The following is a 20,244-nucleotide window of genomic DNA, read 5'->3' as shown; positions in this document are numbered from 1 at the left end:
TTTTAAAGGTGCTCGGAAACATGCAACACTAGCCATGTTTGGTTTGGAGAAACGTCACACAGCAGAAAACATTTTGGATGTCTTTAACACAAAGGTCCTTAACTGTCTGTCCCCACTAAAACGCAAGGTTGGTTATGTTTCCACGGACAATGGCTCCAATATAGTTAAGGCCATGAGGGACGGTTACTATTTCAGAGTGCCGTGTTTGGCGCACTGTATAAACCTGGTTGTCCAAAAATTCTTGGGTAATAAACGCAGTGCAGCGTACAGTGTATTGGAGAACTGCCGAAAAATTTGCAAGCATTTCAGGCATTCTTTTAAGGCCCGCAAGCAGCTGAGGAGCATGCTATATCAATGTCAAATGCCAGTGAAAGCACTCATCCAGGAGGTGGTAACACGTTGGAACTCAACCTTCTACATGCTTGAGCGTCTGTATGAGCAGTATACGCAACTCGATCAATATTTCTTGAAAGAGGGTATAGAGGAGCTGAGGATGGGTGGGCCGCAATGGAACATAGTTGAAAGCCTAACACGCATGCTTCGTCCTTTTGAGGTCTTCACACGTGCAGTCAGCAAGGAGGACTCTAATTTGGGAAAAGCTATCCCATTGTTGTACATGCTGGAGGACCAACTGAAGGAGGTGTGTTCTGTGTTTCGAAAAGATGACAAAAAGAAAGACTCTTTGCTTCTGGCTGAGAAATTATTAGAGCTCCTACAAGGTGATGAACGTCTTCAAAAGATCCACTCAGAACAGCATTACATTTGTGCTACTATTCTGGATCCACGCTACAAAAAGGCGCTGGCAGGCAGAGCATTCTTTCCTTTTGCTGATGAAGATGTTACAAAGTACAAACGTTGGCTAGCCTTGTCAGCCAAGAAGTTTGAAACAGAACGGCTGGAAATTGAAGGAAATGGCAGTACATCAGCAGGCCATCCCCAGTCAAAACAATCCACTTCTGCACCTGTGGCTGTGGCACAAGTGACCTCTCAGCCGTTAAAGACACCGGCAACCGGATCATCTGCACGAAAGACAACAGAAACATTGGAGGCTGAAGAGGATTGGCTAGCTCTGCGTGGGTTTGGTTCTCAAAAGGTCAGAGGCACAGCAAGAGCTACGCAAAGTGGAGGAACCTTGGAGGAGGACCTTGAGTCGATGGTGAAGGACTATCTGAATGACTCCACAGAGGTCTATGTTAATTCTGACCCATTGGCGTATTGGCATGGGAAAAAAGAATTGTGGCCACAGCTCACCAACCTGGCTTTAAACTACTTGTCTTGCCCACTCGCAAGTGTGTCTTCTGAACGGGTTTTCAGTGCGGCTGGTGGGATTGTAACTCCCAAACGGAGCCGCCTCTCGCCCAAAAATGTGGAGAGGTTAACAATGATCAAGATGAATCAGCACCTCATACCACCAGATATAAGAGTACGAGAGAGCGTGCCGGATGAAGAGGAGGTGGCCAGCACCATAGATGAGGGAATTTCTACTCTGTCAGGTGGCACTGACCTCACCCGGGCTGAATTCGCAGAGTATGATGACGAAGCCTTATTCTTATTCCTGGACCGTGATACCGACTTCGAGCCCTGAAAATGAGACAACGAATCAATAACTTTCTTTTTCATCCTTATTCACTTTTATTCCTGTGTGTCTGTCTTTCTTTGTTGTGCACAGTTAATATAATTCAAACTTTAATCAGATAATCACAAAAACAAGCCCATCAGCAGAACTGTCTTCACTTGTTTGCTAATTTATTTGAAGGTGCCGCAGTCTGCATTCCTCAGGTTCACAAGTTCAGAAGAACATGCTCCTCTATCCTCCTCCTCCAGACTCCTATTTCCATCAAAGCAGAGGGCTGGTTTACGCCCAATGAAGAAAGACTCAGCACTTGTGGGGGTGTTGTTCTACCTCTTTGCAGGTGAGTTGACGGGTCTGGGGCCATTGCTGGGAAGCACTAAAAGTGGTTTGTGCCAAATCCGAGGCGGAAAATTTTTTGTGTTTTTGATGACTTGCTTGCCTTTGAGGTGCTCTTAGGGGGGGTTCCGTCTGTTTGTGGGTGAGTTTCGTGGTCTGAGAGCATTGCTGGGACACTCTAATCTTGATTGCATTTGCTTTTCAGGAAATCCGTCGTGCCAACCCCGACTTATGGCCTAGCTACGCAGCGCGTTTGGACCGAAGGCCCAGAAATATTGCAAGTATGAGATTTTGCTTTTGGCCTGTTTGGGGGTGTTATGCTTCTTGGCGGGTGGGTTGCCGGGTCTTGGGGCATTCCTGGGAAGGTCTAATACCGGGTAGAAGTGGTTGGGACAAAATCCAGGCCGATTTTTTTTTGGGCTATTTCTGACATTTTGCTCTATGTAGCGTTTTCGGGGGCCTGTTTGGGGGGCTTCCTGGTGTTTGTGGGTGAGTTTCGTGGTCTGGGAGCACTGCTGGGACACTCTAATCTTGATTGCATTTGCTTTTCAGGAAATCCGTCGTGCCAACCCCGACTTATGGCCTAGCTACGCAGCGCGTTTGGACCGAAGGCCCAGAAATATTGCAAGTATGAGATTTTGCTTTTGGCCTGTTTGGGGGTGTTATGCTTCTTGGCGGGTGGGTTGCCGGGTCTTGGGGCATTCCTGGGAAGGTCTAATACCGGGTAGAAGTGGTTGGGACAAAATCCAGGCCGATTTTTTTTTGGGCTATTTCTGACATTTTGCTTTATGTAGCGTTTTCGGGGGCCTGTTTGGGGGGCTTCCTGGTGTTTGTGGGTGAGTTTCGTGGTCTGGGAGCACTGCTGGGACACTCTAATCTTGATTGCATTTGCTTTTCAGGAAATCCGTCGTGCCAACCCCGACTTATGGCCTAGCTACGCAGCGCGTTTGGACCGAAGGCCCAGAAATATTGCAAGTATGAGATTTTGCTTTTGGCCTGTTTGGGGGTGTTATGCTTCTTGGCGGGTGGGTTGCCGGGTCTTGGGGCATTCCTGGGAAGGTCTAATACCGGGTAGAAGTGGTTGGGACAAAATCCAGGCCGATTTTTTTTTGGGCTATTTCTGACATTTTGCTCTATGTAGCGTTTTCGGGGGCCTGTTTGGGGGGCTTCCTGGTGTTTGCGGGTGAGTTTCGTGGTCTGGGAGCACTGCTGGGACACTCTAATCTTGATTGCATTTGCTTTTCAGGAAATCCGTCGTGCCAACCCCGACTTATGGCCTAGCTACGCAGCGCGTTTGGACCGAAGGCCCAGAAATATTGCAAGTATGAGATTTTGCTTTTGGCCTGTTTGGGGGTGTTATGCTTCTTGGCGGGTGGGTTGCCGGGTCTTGGGGCATTCCTGGGAAGGTCTAATACCGGGTAGAAGTGGTTGGGACAAAATCCAGGCCGATTTTTTTTTGGGCTATTTCTGACATTTTGCTCTATGTAGCGTTTTCGGGGGCCTGTTTGGGGGGCTTCCTGGTGTTTGCGGGTGAGTTTCGTGGTCTGGGAGCACTGCTGGGACACTCTAATCTTGATTGCATTTGCTTTTCAGGAAATCCGTCGTGCCAACCCCGACTTATGGCCTAGCTACGCAGCGCGTTTGGACCGAAGGCCCAGAAATATTGCAAGTATGAGATTTTGCTTTTGGCCTGTTTGGGGGTGTTATGCTTCTTGGCGGGTGGGTTGCCGGGTCTTGGGGCATTCCTGGGAAGGTCTAATACCGGGTAGAAGTGGTTGGGACAAAATCCAGGCCGATTTTTTTTTGGGCTATTTCTGACATTTTGCTCTATGTAGCGTTTTCGGGGGCCTGTTTGGGGGGCTTCCTGGTGTTTGCGGGTGAGTTTCGTGGTCTGGGAGCACTGCTGGGACACTCTAATCTTGATTGCATTTGCTTTTCAGGAAATCCGTCGTGCCAACCCCGACTTATGGCCTAGCTACGCAGCGCGTTTGGACCGAAGGCCCAGAAATATTGCAAGTATGAGATTTTGCTTTTGGCCTGTTTGGGGGTGTTATGCTTCTTGGCGGGTGGGTTGCCGGGTCTTGGGGCATTCCTGGGAAGGTCTAATACCGGGTAGAAGTGGTTGGGACAAAATCCAGGCCGATTTTTTTTTGGGCTATTTCAGACATTTTGCTCTATGTAGCGTTTTCGGGGGCCTGTTTGGGGGGCTTCCTGGTGTTTGTGGGTGAGTTTCGTGGTGTGGGAGCACTGCTGGCTATATATACTTTACTTTGCAAGAGGTTTGAAGCAAATCCATGGTGGCTGAGGGGACTTAGGGCCTAGCTGCAGAGCGCGCGCGGAGTGATTTGGGAAATTTGTGAAAAAGTGACCAAGTCCCCATTTTTGTACTTTTGCTCTTTGGCTGTTTGGGGGTCTTCTACTCGTTTTCTCCTGGGTTGACGGCTCTGGGGCCATTGCTGGGAAGCTCTAATACCGGATAAAAGTGTTTTGGACCAAATCCCAGGCGGAATTTTTTTTGTGTTTTTGATGACTTGCTTGCCTTTGAGGTGCTCTTAGGGGGGGTTCCGTCTGTTTGCGGGTGAGTTTCGTGGTCTGGGAGCACTGCTGGGACACTCTAATCTTGATTGCATTTGCTTTTCAGGAAATCCGTCGTGCCAACCCCGACTTATGGCCTAGCTACGCAGCGCGTTTGGACCGAAGGCCCAGAAATATTGCAAGTATGAGATTTTGCTTTTGGCCTGTTTGGGGGTGTTACGCTTCTTGGCGGGTGGGTTGCCGGGTCTTGGGGCATTCCTGGGAAGGTCTAATACCGGGTAGAAGTGGTTGGGACAAAATCCGCGCGGAAAAGCCTTTAGTTTTGGCACTTTTTGTAACTTAGGGTTCGTTAGGGTTAGCCCTAGCAGCAGGATTGCATGTGTTTCGGGGTGTTCTAGATTTTTCAAACTGAGTTCTGGGGTCTTAGAGCACTCGTGAGAATGTGTAATTTTGGTTGCAAGTCATTTGAAGAAAATCCATGGTGGGAAAGGGGGGATTTGGCATAGTTAAAGAAAGCCTTTGCCACTATTCTTAACTTAGGGTTCGTTAGGGTTAGCAGTATTTCTATTGCATGTGTTTGAGTGGGGGGGATTTCGAGTCTTGGAGCGATGCTGGCTATGGCTACTTTTGCTTGGTTGCTTGCAAGTGGTTTGAATGCAATCCACGGTGGGTAATGGGTAATTAGGGTACTTCGGCCTACTTTTACTTTCAAAGTAAGTTTTGTCACCAGTTTTCTGCTAGGCCTCGTTTTTTGAGATTTGATTGGGGGTCTTCTACATTTTTGCGACTGGCTTTAGTAAGGGTCTGGGTGGGAGCACTGCTAGGAAGATCTAATTTTGTTCTAAAACACAGTTTACAGTACACCTAGCTTGAGGGGCAAGATCCGATACATTAATTTGCCCATACTTATTTATCCTTCAAAAGGTGACTCAGAGTACGCACTTTCAAAAACATTGTACTGTCTACTAGGAAAAACAAATTGTGACTTTTTGCACTCCACAGCCTACATACCTTATATTTATTTATCAGTGGTGTTGTAATATTATATCACTTCCTGTTTTTCGTTGAATAATTACAGGCCGGGTTTCAGTCTCTGCAATGGGGAAAAAAGGATGGAGTCAGGCTTCACAGTAGCGAGCCACAATTCAGCATCAGGCAGGCAGTGGACAGGGTGTCTTCTGGTGACCAACATCGATGGACGAAGCGTCGGCTGCAATGGAGGAGTGCCGCTAATAGGAGGATTTTTTTTCTGCGGGCAACTTACTTACCACTTCCAACAGGACCACTACAACCACATAGATACAGTATCCCTTGCCTTTTTCTCTGACTGTGACTGCATTTCTTGGCTCTCTCTCTGCTTCTACATTGATCCCTTAACACATCACTTAGTCCACTCCACTATCACATCTGCACCACACATAGTCATTTGTAAGTGCTCCTACGTAATTCGCAAGTCGCAGCACGCCCCAGGCCGTAGAGGACTGGGATGGCCCCAATGATGAAGCATGTCACCAAGGGGCAACCCTGGTGAGTGAGGGGACACCTAGAAAAAAAGCAATTTCTCCTTTTCTATCTACTATACCTTCTGTCAGGTTACGCAGCCCCTAAGCGCCTACCGTACTATGAAACTACATTTCCCATGAGTAGGCGGGAGACTTGCAGACTATTTAGTGAGACTATATGAGAGTACCCTTGTATGTTAGGACAGCACTTCACTGATGCCTGTCTTGTCTTCTGTTACAGGTATCCTTTCCCTGCTGACCCTACCTTTACCCATCCCACATTTTTTATTTTAGTTTGTTATTTTTCTCCCCCGCCTAATGCCTCGAACACCCTGTGTTTACACTTCTGGGTGTTGGTGACATTTGGAGGTGGAACCATATTTGCATCGACTGGATCACGGGGAGTAAACCTGACACCTTCCAGACCAACCCCATTGAGTGTTGTTGTGAATGGATTTATAGTGACCAGCAAGGCTCTCAGGTATCTGGCTACAGAGACCTTATGTTGAATATAGTTATCAATATTTCCACCCACGCCCTGTACTGTCGCATTCTTTCTTCCACAGTTGTCGAAAGTACTAATTACTTTTAACTGACATGCATGCAGTTACAGTAGTGTATGCACTTTCAAAGATTGATGGATAGGTTTGTACCCAAAGATTTGTTTATGTTCACAATTGTTCGTCCATGCTGTGCTACTTTTTCTTGTCTCCCAAAACCTTTCCCAAAAACCCCCGTACCCATCCATTTTTCAAACCCTAACCCTCTTCCCCCGGGCTGTGTGGTTTTGATTGATGTGTGACTAAATTACAGCAATAAATCCACACACTTGCTGGGGAGGATAAGGTGATAGCAACAGGCTGGTGAAGAAATCCGAGGATATATTCTTACTCTGCTTGACAAAGACCCATGGCTAATGTCAAAGAACTTCAACCGAATTAGTTATACTTTAACATTTGTTAGGCTACAACGTGGCACTGTTCTAGTGTACTTCTGTCACCTGCTATATTCTGTATTGTACCTTTGTATTGCTCAGGAGGACAAACCAGATTTCATTTTCTTTTTTTCATAGGCAAGCAACTGCCACTGTGTCACACCACTAGTACCACCGCTATGAGGAAATTTTATCCGCCCAGGATTGCCAACCTTATTTGCTGTTTCCCGTGGAGCCAGCCCTGGGCCTAGCCCTACTTGCAAACAGAAATTACAGGTAAGATAGGCGTTTGGTTGGAGGTAGTATAATGGAGTATTAGGAGAGACGAGAGATTTGATTGACGGTAGTACTACTAAAGTCCTAGGACTATTCAGGAAAACAAACTTACTGTTATGTTAAACCCCCACCCACCAGACTCAAAAGCAGTAAAAAACAGGTATGGTCAGATAAAGTTTCAAAAAGTATATTTTTATAGCCCTAACAAAAGAATCTCCCGCAAGACCCTCCCTAACCCCAACGATTGTCCTTCAAAAGTCCCCAAAAATCACAACTCCCAATTCCCACCCCCCAAAAGTCTCTAAAAAAGGGGCAAGGGACACTATGGCAGGGTGCTGTTGGAATTAGCAGCCAGGGCATCATGCTCCTTGCGGAGGGTGGCAAGTTCGAAGCGGAGGCCCTCCACCACGTTCTTATAATTATGGACCTCCTGCTCCAGGTAGGACAGTCTGAGGGATAAGCGGCGCCGGTGTGCCTTGCAAATCCTGTGAGGGGCAGCTGCTTTCTTTGCTGCTGGGCGGTGGCGTTTGGCTTTGGTAGCCCGGCTCCGTACCGCTGGAGCACTGCGCTGGCTGGCAGCCCGCACGGAGGAGGAGGCAGCTGTCCCAGTGGACGTTGTTGTTGTTCCAGACTGCGTCTCCTCCTCCTCCAGGGCCACCAGCCGCCGATATTCAGCAACAGTGGCATCCAGCCTCCGTTGCCGGGCCATTCGAGCCTGCTCCTTCCTCCTTGATGGTGTCTTGGATTTGGAAGGAGCAACTACATGAAAAAAGAAAGACATAGTCTGTAACCAATGCTCCTTAAGATTAACACAAAATGATTGAGCAGAAAGTTGTCACAGTACAAGTAGCAAATTGAAAGCACAGTGCATAACTATTGAGGACAGTATCTATGTAACCTCCGACTTCTTCATCCTTGCTCTAACATTAGTGGGAGTTTAAGGAACAAATTCTACGAGCACTATGGACTTCTATTACAGTCGACTATGACAGTACACCACTCTTATTCTTCTTCTTCTCTCTTGTTTAGGAAAATTGGTACGTTATCTTATGCAAGCCGGCATAATGCCAGCGCAGTGAACTTGCACCCGAGAAAAACAGACGCACACCATGGTGAGTGAGACAGACTTGCGTTACTGTACCGGTCCAGTACATGCAGGTGGTGAAGCTCTTACTTTTCTATTACGGGTGGCACTGAGAATACTCTGTTAAAAGGGCTACTGCTTAATTAATTTAGCTTTCACCCTACAGTGCAAATGAGTATTAGAAAAGGAAAATGAAGAAGCTAAATTATCTGATTATCTATCACTTCACATGGGATGTATTTGATGACATATGGGATGACTTTAGGTGCTTTGCTTATTATTGAGTGAACAGTGATACCCCCACACATGAATGACGTACTACTACTAAACTAAAGTTATTAAGGGAGGTAGGGAGTGCCCACCGTAATAACTGGATATATGCTGTGCTTGCAGTTGCAATACAAACTACTGCTACTATTCATGGTAGTCTTTGGACAACGTTACAACTTCTTTTCCTTGCCTTTCCTACACTGGAACGGACGTGCGGGTGCGGTGTTACATGCTCTTCAAAGTAACACTTAGTTCATCCAGTGACCGTCTACTCTCTCTAGATTCACATATGCTATCTAAGAGTCAGATAGTACCATGAATGATCCAGGCATCCATCCATTCAAAGTATATTGCACACATACAGTTTCTGTCTCACCCACCCAGGCTGTTCTCCTTCCACCCATCCTTGCTTCATCATTCACCCAGCCATGCACCATACCATTTTCTTACCTTCCCAGCCACCTCGGGGACCAAGCAAACACATATCATTCTTCTTTGCCAGTCATCATTACATTTCTCGTGCTTCCACACTTACTTACACCCTTCTTTCGCTTTTCGTTCATCCCATCCATCAAGTTCACCTCAGATCTGATTGGGATTCTTCTCGCCAAAAACTTCACAGCTAAGTCGAAGTACATTTAGAGGAGGCTACTACCTGCTTTTTTTATAATACACCCGTGCAGAAAGCACACTCTGCAGTCTTCAATCTCAATGACTAAGGAATGTATAGCTTACCTCTGCCCGCCACCACCGTGTGAACCCTCACAGGCATGTCCTTTTCCGGCACTTGCACCGCCTCCTCCCCAGAGTTGTCCTCCTCGTCCAATGCCACCACCTCCGCGCTGGCCCCGTCTCCAGATGTTCCACCTACAAAGTACATTTAATAATGTTAGAATACACCACTCACTACTATATAATATTTGGTCTAGGAGGAAGAAAGAAATGTGAAAAAAAGTGTACAATTTAATAATTTTTGACTGTGTACTCTAGAGTAAAAATGTCCCTTTTTCCAGGGAAGGCTGTTGTCTTGCTGCACTTTTTGGCACAACTGATGAATGTTTGCTTTTTACTTTTTAACACGCACCACTTTTTCTCCTAACAGACAGAACCTTGACTTCTAAGAACACGAGCAGGATCAAGTTCAAACCAGGTGAGAGCTCGGCTCGACCACAAGAAATGTGTCCAATTAATCGTCAGCACTAAGCACTTTTCCATTTTCAGTTACACGTTCACTTTTATGACAAACTTGAATTTAATAAATGTGTTTACTTTTAATAAAGCTTTTAAACTTAAATAGACTCTGTGGTTTTTGGTCCTCCAGACTAGAGTGGATGAGCTAAAGGTTTTCGAATTTTTGCAAGCATGAGTCCGTGCCTCTGCCATCGGTGACTTTGGGAGCTAAATGACTCTGCCACACTATCTAGTCAGTAAGGAGATTGGGGGTTCAACTACAAAGTCTGTTATCACTGAGGTATGTGGAAAGTCTAACAGTTACAGCACCTATTATAATTGATAAGCTAAGCGATGCATTATTTAGTGTCCATAGTTCTGTTTGTGCAGATTTGTCCCTGCAACAGTAGTAGAATGGATTGTCCTATCCAAACCAAAAGTAAAGTAGTATCTTATTATTTCTTGGTGGTGGTCATTCACCTTTTTATTGTTGGCAATGGTCAAAGCATAAACATTTAGAATACTTGAAAAGACATTATGGACAATCCCAGAGGACTACACTCAGTGCATAGAGCTATTGCTGACTAGAATGGGAGTCCAATGGAAATGCCAAATGTGCAATCTTAGTTAGCTACACAGACAGACTAATAAGAATAATCTAGTAATACCACACGGAGTCATAGGGATAAGAATTTAGATCCTGTCTACAAGAAGATCAAAGACGATTTAGAAAAAATCGAATGAGGAACGCTAGGAAAAAATAAGTACTCTATATTAAAATTAAAACTTACTGGGGCCAGCAAAGGAGCCCTCGACTGCCCGGTCCTGGCCTGCATCGACAACAGCACCCTCCTCCTCCTCCTCCTGTGTCCTCCTCTTGCCCCTGGGGGAAGCTGATGTACAACATGAAAGAAAGAAAAACAGAAAACATGGATGATATTTATTTCTCAACCAAATCAAACATTTAAAAAAGAACTAACAAAGTAACAAAATATTTTTGCGAAATAGCAAATAGGGAACGACTCCACGGGATATATTATTGACCAATCTCATGTGGTCGACTACGTCATTACTTTAGTATTGCTTGATTTGCGGACCGTCGAATTGGAAACTACCCTATGTAACTCACTAAACAAAGTACTAAAAAGGTTTGCCTAGGATTGGCAGGCAGCAGTCCGCAGCACGCAAAGTGACAGCCAAAGTCCATCGTGATTGAAGATCAGCGACAACACTAAAGTTTCCTACTACATTCACCAGTCATTAAAATACTCAAACTATTAATCCACCACCACTATTTCTTCTTATCGCCATGTGTACAAAGGAAGGACTGGACTTGAGTCTGTAGGGGCTGATTTATAAGGCCCTTGCGGCTCTTTTGCTCCATTGTTGCGTGACTTTTGTGACGCAGCGACAGCACAAAAGAGGCGCAATGGTGCGGCGTATATTAACAACGTGACGCATCTGGGAGATGCATCACGTTGTAAAGCCCTGCGCCAATAGGGGTGTTCCGGCGCAAGGGAGGGCGTTCCTGCGCAGGAACGCATCCTAAAAGTGGCTGAGGGAAATCTACAAGATTTCAATCAGTCACTTTGAGGACAATGATGCGTGACTCAAACCCTGCGCCTGCTTGAAGCAGACGTACGGCTTGACGCAGCATTGGGGAGATAGGGCACCCCAGAGAATTGATGGAGCTGCACCATCGTTGCGACGCAACTCCAGCAATGCGCCACCTTTACGGCACAGATGCGTAACGCTTTGGTGACGTTTTGGGCCCATGGCGCGCCGCATTGTAATACGGCGCACCATGGGTGATGGTGGCGTGACGCACAATTACTGGCGCATCCCTGCAACTTTGCAGGGATGCGCCGGTAATTAAAAATCTGAACCTTAGTGTGTAGCATTGCGCAGTTCTTTCAACTACACTCATACATAATTTCACAGGCCAATGAAATGAACACAAAATCTAAAACAAATAAGCATAGTAGCAACACTACTGAGAAGGAGAGCAGTGTACCTGAAATGCACAGAAGATTTTGAAATAAAATGTACCTACAATGTAATGAGCAGCATTATTGCTCTTGGTAAAAAACAAAAATTTGCAATATAATAACACAGCAGGAGAAAACATAGTAGTAAAGACATAGCTACTACTACTCACCAAGCCCGGGGATCTCAAGGCCAAGGAGGTCGAGCAGATCTCGCTCACGGGTCAGGACATCCGTCCAGCGGTGGGTGGCCTGGTTGTAGGTGCGCCAGACCCGAGAGTGGTGGTAAATGGCCTGGCACACCTTCTCCCACCGCTTCCGGCGCTCCCGGGCCCCGTACCCGGCACTGATCTTGCCGCCTCCCATGATGGTCCTGGGGAGGCGGCGCTGAACATAAAAAATGAGTTGGGCCACCTCCTCCGGGGTAAAGATCTCCCGTGGCATCACTAGCTCCCCCCTCAAACGCCCGCACGGGAGCCGGACACGGGGTGCGGGACCCTTCCCCTTCTCGGGATGCTTCCCGGCTCCCTTCACCATGGTCTGGGCGGAAAGGAATAAAGAAAATAGAATAGGGAAGAGAAGAAAAGAAAAGAGTTTACAAAAGTAGTTTAAAATTAACCAAAAGTAGCAGTAAACACAAAAATATAGGGCTAGAAAAATAGAGGGATAGATAATAAGTAAAATAGATTAAAAAAAACTTCAAACAAGCAAAGGATGGCAGAGATTGACAGAGGATACAAAGACCATGCCCAGAACCATAGCAATGAATGAGAAACAAGATGGCCGCGCCCGTTCACGACCGCGCGGGTAAGTTCGCGCGAGATTTTCCTTGCGAACACGCGCGAGACTGTACTGGCAAACCGCGGACTTTGCGAGATTACACTTCGCGCCCGGAAACGGAAATACGTCAGGCAAACAAGATGGCTGCGCCCTTGAACGACCGCGAGGGTAACTTCGCGTCTTGCGCTACGAGCGGCTCGCAAAAACGCACAAAACCTTGCCAACTAACACGCCGCAAAAAAAACAAATTGCATATTCGCACGAATTTGCGGCTTCCGAATCCGATCTTGCGCGTGTTCGCACCCCGCGAACCCCGCGAAATTGCAGAAAAACGAGTTTTTCAAAAGTGAAAGCACTCGGCAGGGGCAAGAGTTCAAACTCATCATTAGTAACAATTCCCGGTAGTGCTTCCTGACTGGGGCCCCTCCAGAATTCAGTTGCTAGTTGCAACAATTGTATGACCCTGCTCTGACCCTCACAGCAGGCTCATACAATAGCTACAAGTAGGCCACAAAGAAGGTCCTGGGGAAAAAAAATGCACTGCAACAGAAAGCAAAATTACAGATAAGGAAGCAGGTGCCAGACTGGAATTTTAAAACAGTGACACATTAATAAACTAACCCCAAATTAATTCATCTGAGTTGAAGCAGGGATGGTGTGCTTGCTTTTCCCCCCCATAATCTACAGTAATGATGAACCAGAGGGTGGCATTGATGTAACAGAGGGTTGCAGTGGTGAAACAGAGGGTGCTGGGAACCTGTGATGATGAACCAGACGTAGAAACAACATAATTCGCGACCGTTGCGCGACGAAATGTAAGTTTGCAATTGCGAACTGGTACGAAACCCTCGCGAACTGGCAGAAATCCTTGCGAACACAAAAAAAAAAATAAATCCGCAAATTCGCAAGAATTCGCGGATTTTGCGGATTGCGAGTTCAAAAATCCGCAAATTCGCGAACGCGAGATCCGCAAAATTCGCCCATGCTTAGTTACAACATGAAAGACATCTATAGGAGAGATGGTGTGCATTTTACAGATGAGGGGAATAGAGTTTTCCTCTTGAATATAAAACTCTGCATTGGTACCTACTTGTAGGTACAAAAAACAACCAATGAACACAACAGCTCTTTTCAGAGCTAACTTACCACTAAACACTCTACATTATTTTTTTACTCTATTTTTTTACCCTGTTTTTCCCTGTGGTGCGCTCAGGGTGCGCGTACCGGAGAGCGTACCCGGGAATGCACCCAGCGCTTACTCCGCGAATTTTTTTAAAAAAAACAAAACTTTTTTTGCCCTTCAGGGTCCTTCAGGCCCCCCTCAGAAAACCTAGGGGGTGTCTACTCTGCCTCCTTTTAATTATATCCTCCTTTTTTATTTTTTCACCTCTTGTGTCTCGATTCTACCGAGACACAAGATGGCAGACTCTCCCGACTGTTTAGGATGTTGACAGACACCCGACAGTCAATCAGCTATCCGCTCACGCACTCCCGTAGCGCGCCGGTTGCGCTCCCAGGTACGCGCACCAGTGAGCGCTCGGAGCGCGCCTATAGATATATATGTGTTTTTGAAGTAAATTTTCAAAAAACCCACTGGAGCAACTTTCAGCAAATATAGCAAAGGCACATCTGCGTACCAGTCCCTTCAATTTTGCCAAGTTTGCCGTAATTCCGTTCAGCGGTTCAGGCTGTAGACTTGTCAGACTGTCCTATGGAAATTAACATGGGGAAAACACGTTTTGGAACCCACTTTTTTCTCAGCCCCACTTCACGAATCCCCCCAAAACTTCCAGGGAAGGAGCGGAGCGCAACAAGGCAAATTTAAGGAAAATTACAGGCAGATCCCTCAATTGGCGCCAACGTTATTCCCAATAGAATGTTGCGGATTTCCTATGGTAGCCAATCCTAACGATAACTACCTACTGGCGACCGCCAGTAGGTAATATACATATGCATATACATATATATATATATAAATATACATATACATATATACATATACATATACTTATACATATGCTTGCAATCTTCAATCCAGCCACTGGAACCCTCGTCACGGTATCCCAATCGTAGAAAAGAGTGGAAGACCCAATTTGCAGATGAGCATTCAATTTTATTGTTTAGTGGAAGCGCACCTCGGCAACACAACGTTTCGGCCTGCCCAGAGGCCTTGGTCACATAACGCCATGGGGAAGGAGAGCAATATTTAAAGTGCAAGTGCTAAATTTACAATGAATGTGATAGTTTGAATCAAACGTGAGGCCCAAGTTGTCAAACAAACATAGAAGACATACTTGTCGACTGGAAATGGCGGAATAATCCCGGGGAATTCATCACAAATGTAATGCAAATACATAGTTTGAAATTTATCTGGATAAAAATCATTCTGGCTATGTACAAGATTACATTCTAGTAAAATTCAGCTAAAACAAATGATTTCTACCATTTACAAGATTAAATACATGTAAAAAAAAAACACGGATAAAAATACCAACAATTTAAAACATTCCATAAATTATTAGTGTAAACATTATGTATTAAAAAAATGTTGCCTCATATCGGGATGACTGCCCAACACGAATTGTGCAAACTTAGGTTAAGTTGATTCATGTATGAATACATATTGTAAGCATCCTTGATTGAGTATGTACTTTCGTTTGCAAAGCCCCGTTTTTGCCAGCCTTCACATATGAACCATGTCGGTAAATGCCCCTAGTCGTGGGTTCAACCAACTACGTGTGTGAGTGTGAATTGTGTGAAGAGTAATAACTAAAATTAAACAAAATTTGTGTAGGCTACTCCTAGACTACATTAATTAATAGAATGACCACACTTATCAGAACCGGGCTGTACACTCATAACACTGGCTGTTCTAGCTGAGAATATATATATATATATTCACTGAAAAAACCATAGGTTATAGACCATATATAGTTAGGAATTCGCATTTACAAAACCTTATTTTACTCACACAAAACCATTGAAATTCCATATATAGTTAGTTGCACTAACTATATATCGCGCACCCGCAATCCACTGCTGATGATGTCACATATTACATCATTCATGACATGGTCAGTGACATCACTGATGACATCACTGATGACATCTCAAATGACATCACTGATGACATCACTGATGACATCTCAAATGACATCACTGATGACATCACTGATGACATCTCATTTGACATTACTGATCACATCACTGATGATATCATTCATGTGATAATACGATGAACCTCTTCAGACTCTAATATAACCTTAGATACAATCAGTGTAAACAGACACTCACAGACTGTCACTCATCCATGGAGTTACTCACACACCTAGTCAGTCATGCAAAGAATCAATCACACCTCCATTTCCTCAACTATACAGTTATACAAACTTTACTTATTCAAACATATACTAACACATATTTACTCTCTTATACATTCCCTGATACAAGTTCACAATGATCCATACAGCCACTCACACATTCACTGGCTCTTATGCACAGTTATTTATATATGTCAACTCTCACATGTACTGTGTTTTACATATGTACTTACTTTGACATGTAGCACTGAGATATCCATTCACTCACCAATACACTCATGCACACAGTCAACCGCCCATACAGCTGTTTCCACATGCACTTTTGAAACCATACATCTAGTGAATCAACTGCTCACACATCTATGCACAGAGTCATACACCTCCCAGCCACCCACACACACACTCAGTCTCCCATACAAATACTTGGGCAATCAATCAATAACCCATATAGTTACTCATATAGCTACTTATCAACACATGCAACAGTTTACAGAACAACAGACATAATGATGCACAAATTAAGACAGTTTAGTCACTAACCCATGCACTCAGTGAGACACATTTAATCACTCACTCATACAGTCAGTCATGCACCTACTAAATCCTTCATCCAGACACTTATACATCCACTCATTCTTCAATATGTAAGACATATTTTAACTTTACAGAAACATACAGTCACTGGATGTTGTCATCAGTGATGTCATCAGTGATGTCATTTGAGATGTCATCAGTGATGTCATCAGTGATGTCACTGACCATGTCATGAATGATGTAATATGTGACATCATCAGCAGTGGATTGCGGGTGCGCGATATATAGTTAGTGCAACTAACTATATATGGAATTTCAATGGTTTTGTGTGAGTAAAATAAGGTTTTGTAAATGCGAATTCCTAACTATATATGGTCTATAACCTATGGTTTTTTCAGTGAATTTTCAAGGTTTTGTAAATGCTAATTCCTAACTATATATGGTCTATAACCTATGGTTTTTTCAGTGAATTTTCAAGGTTTTGTAAATGCTAATTCCTAACTATATATGGTCTATAGCCTATGGTTTTTTCAGTGAATATATATATATACATACATATATAAACATATATCATCGGTATATCTATATAAATACAAACATAAATGCATGCATACATATACTTATATGCATTTTAGGGTTGTTAGGGCGTTTTCGTGTGTATTATGTTGCTTTTTTAGGGCTTTTGGGTCAATTAAGTAGGGTTCCCGGAGCCTAGGGCTGAGGGACCAGTTCAGTTTCGTGCGTATTGGTGTTGGCAAGGTTTTGAGGGATTTTGGCGGTTTTTGGTCGAGATTTGGCCGTTTTATGGCTTTTTTTTGTGTTTGCGGGGGGCGCGTATTCGGGTTGAAATTCGTCCCCGTTCCAGTGAATGGATTGGGCTGATTTTTGGTAAGATGTTAGGGAATCGCTGGAACTAGTGTCCAGCCAAGTTTGAAGCGGATCGGAGCAGTGGAAGTGCTTTAAAGAGCAATTTTTGTAAGGAGTAGCGAATTGCCATGTTATTCTTTGGGAGTTTTTGGTGCGCATGGAGAAGGTGAATTTGGGGTGTTCCAGTTGCGCTAGAGGGACGGGGCTTGGGTGAGCTGTAGGGAGAGTGGATCGGCAGGTGTGCCGAATTTTTGGGATTTGTTGGCCGAAGGGAAGGGTGTGCTTGGGCAAAGTCGATTTGGTGAAAACTGTGCGTTATTTACATGAAAGTTGAAAAAACACTAATAAAAGCAAAGCTAAAAAGCCACCTCATTACAAACAGAATGGCTTTAACTTAAACGAGGGCGAGATCTATTGCATTTTCAATGCTTGTTTACTTTGGTTCCATCAAGAAGGCATTCAGATGTGTCACACATTTGCCATAAATTCTGAATGTTAGCACTCTAGTTGCACATTAGATCACTGTAGTAATGCTACTGCTCACCAGGGACGTCTGCTGCTGGTATTCAAAGTGCATGTTTCAGTCTGCATGTCAGAATTTTTTTAATGAAATAGAAGAGGATTTGAGAAGTCACTCAAAATGATCCCTAATTTTTCTTTCTGAAGCACTAATCATACTTTCTATGGCAAAATTAACCCCCTCATGTTGTTCCTTTTTAAATTGAGTGTTTTCAGACTTACCACTTCATTCCAATCAAGATGGCTTCTGGTGTGCCATACTTTTGTCATAAGTAAGACTGTTAGCGCTCTAGTTGTTCTTTAGAACACTCTGGGACATTCTGTCATTAGGCTATACTTGGGGTACATCTGGGTGATATTTGGGCTACATTTAGGCTCTTTTGTCTCTAGTGGCCATCTTGGGAGACTATGTCAGAATTTTTTAATGAAATTGAAGAGGGTTTGAGAAGTCACTCAAAATGTGCCCTAATTTTTCTTTCTGCAGCACTAATCATAATTCATATGGCAAAATATACCCCCTCATTTTGTTCCTTTTTAAATTAAATGTTTTAGGAGTTACCACTTTATTCCAATCAAGATGGCTTCAGGTGTGCCATACCTTTGTAATAAGTAGGACTGTTAGCGCTCTAGTTGTTCTTTAGAACACTCTGGGACATTCTGTCTTTGGGCTATACTTGGGCTACATCTAGGTGATATTTGGGCTACATTTGGGCTCTTTTGTCTCTGGTGGCCATTGTGGGAGACTGCATGTCAGAATTTTTTAATGAAATAGAAGAGGATTTGAAAAGTCACTCAAAATGTGCCCTAATTTTTCTTTCTGCAGCACTAATAATACCTTCTATTGCATAATATACCCCCTCATTTTGTTCCTTTTTAAATTAAATGTCTTAAGAGTTACCACTTTATTCCCATCACGATGGCTCCAGGTGTGCTATACCTTTGTAATAAGTAGGACTGTTAGCGCTCTAGTTGTTCTTTAGAACACTCTGGGACATTCTGTCATTGGGCTATACTTGGGCTACATCTGGGTGATATTTGGGCTCTTTTGTCTCTGGTGGCCATTTTGGGAGACTGCATGTCAGAATGTTTTAATGAAATAGAAAAGGATTTGAGAAGTCACTCAAAATGTGCCCTAATTTTTCATTCTGCAGCACTAATCATACTTTCTATGGTAAAATATACCCCCTCATGTTGTTTCTTTTTAAATTAAATGTTTTAAGAGTTACCACTTTATTCCAATCAAGATGGCTTCAGGTGTGCCATACCTTTGTAATAAGTAGGACTGTTAGCGCTCTAGTTGTTCTTTAGAACACTCTAGGAGGCTGCAGTAGAACACAAAGGAATCAACTGACAGTCTCTGTCCTTGTTGGATGTACATGTTTTACTGAGAATGTCAGACTTCATTTTCACATGACTGAGAAAGATAATGTGAATTTACAGAAAATATGCTTTCAGTTTAGCTTATAGATCCCCTTCCAAAACACTGTGGGAAAACATGAGATATTAGTTTTCTTTCAAACAATATTCATGATATCACAGCAGAAGGATTTTTTCACATGGTAAAATCACCTTAGAACCCACCACAATTCCTAAAACGAGTATGGTACCATCAACACATGATTTATAATGTAACTAAAGTCCTAAAAACCTCTATTAACTACAATGCTTTTTAATGAGGTGCTATCATGTATATTGGTCCCAAGATGGCTGCCAACACTTCTTGGATGAAGTGCTGACAGCCAATCAGATCAGATGTGTGGTTAGGCTCCGCCCAGATATATATCTTTTTTTGAACCTAAATTACTCAAAATCCACTGGAGCACATATATTGAGACCTAGCAAAGGCACATCGGGCTAACAGTCCCTACAATTTTGCCAAGTTTCGTGCAAATCCATTCAGCCGTTCGAGCTAAAAGTGAGGCCAACCGCCCTATGGAAATTAACATGGGAAAAACGCGTTTTGGGACCCCCCTTTTTTCTCGGCCCCCCCTTGATGAAACCCCCCCAAATTGTCAGGGGCTGCTCAGAAACAAAATGTTCCATTTTCCTGACAATTTCAGCCAATTCCGTCCACAAACGCCAAAGTTATTAGACATAGAATTTTCAAAAATCCCATAGAGAAAAAATCCTAACTATATATACCTACTGGCGACCGCCAGTAGGTAATATATATATATATATATATATATATATATATATATATACGCTTCCACCATCGCTGGTTCAGAGTGCGAGCTGTCGCGGCGGTCTCGTTGCAGCCACCAGCCGGCTGTCAATATTCACTCCACAAAACACCAAAATGTTGATGAAAACAAGACTCCCAGAGCTGCGATTCTGAAGATTTATTTGGCAGATGACATAAACTTCACGACGCGTTTCGACATTACGGCTTGGTCACGCTCGTCTCATGTTGTTAGTTGCCATTTTTTAAACACAATACCACAGTGCACATTAGGTTTTCATCACATGATCGGCGGCGGCCATATTGTAACATGTTAATTCACAGTTTGTCGAATGGCATCATGTAATAACAATTACATTTGCAATGGTTATAATGTA

Source organism: Lissotriton vulgaris, chromosome 2_1 (genome assembly GCF_964263255.1).
Source record: "Lissotriton vulgaris chromosome 2_1, aLisVul1.2, whole genome shotgun sequence".
NCBI lineage: Eukaryota > Metazoa > Chordata > Amphibia > Caudata > Salamandridae > Lissotriton > Lissotriton vulgaris.
Note: the sequence above shows the minus strand (reverse complement) of the source record.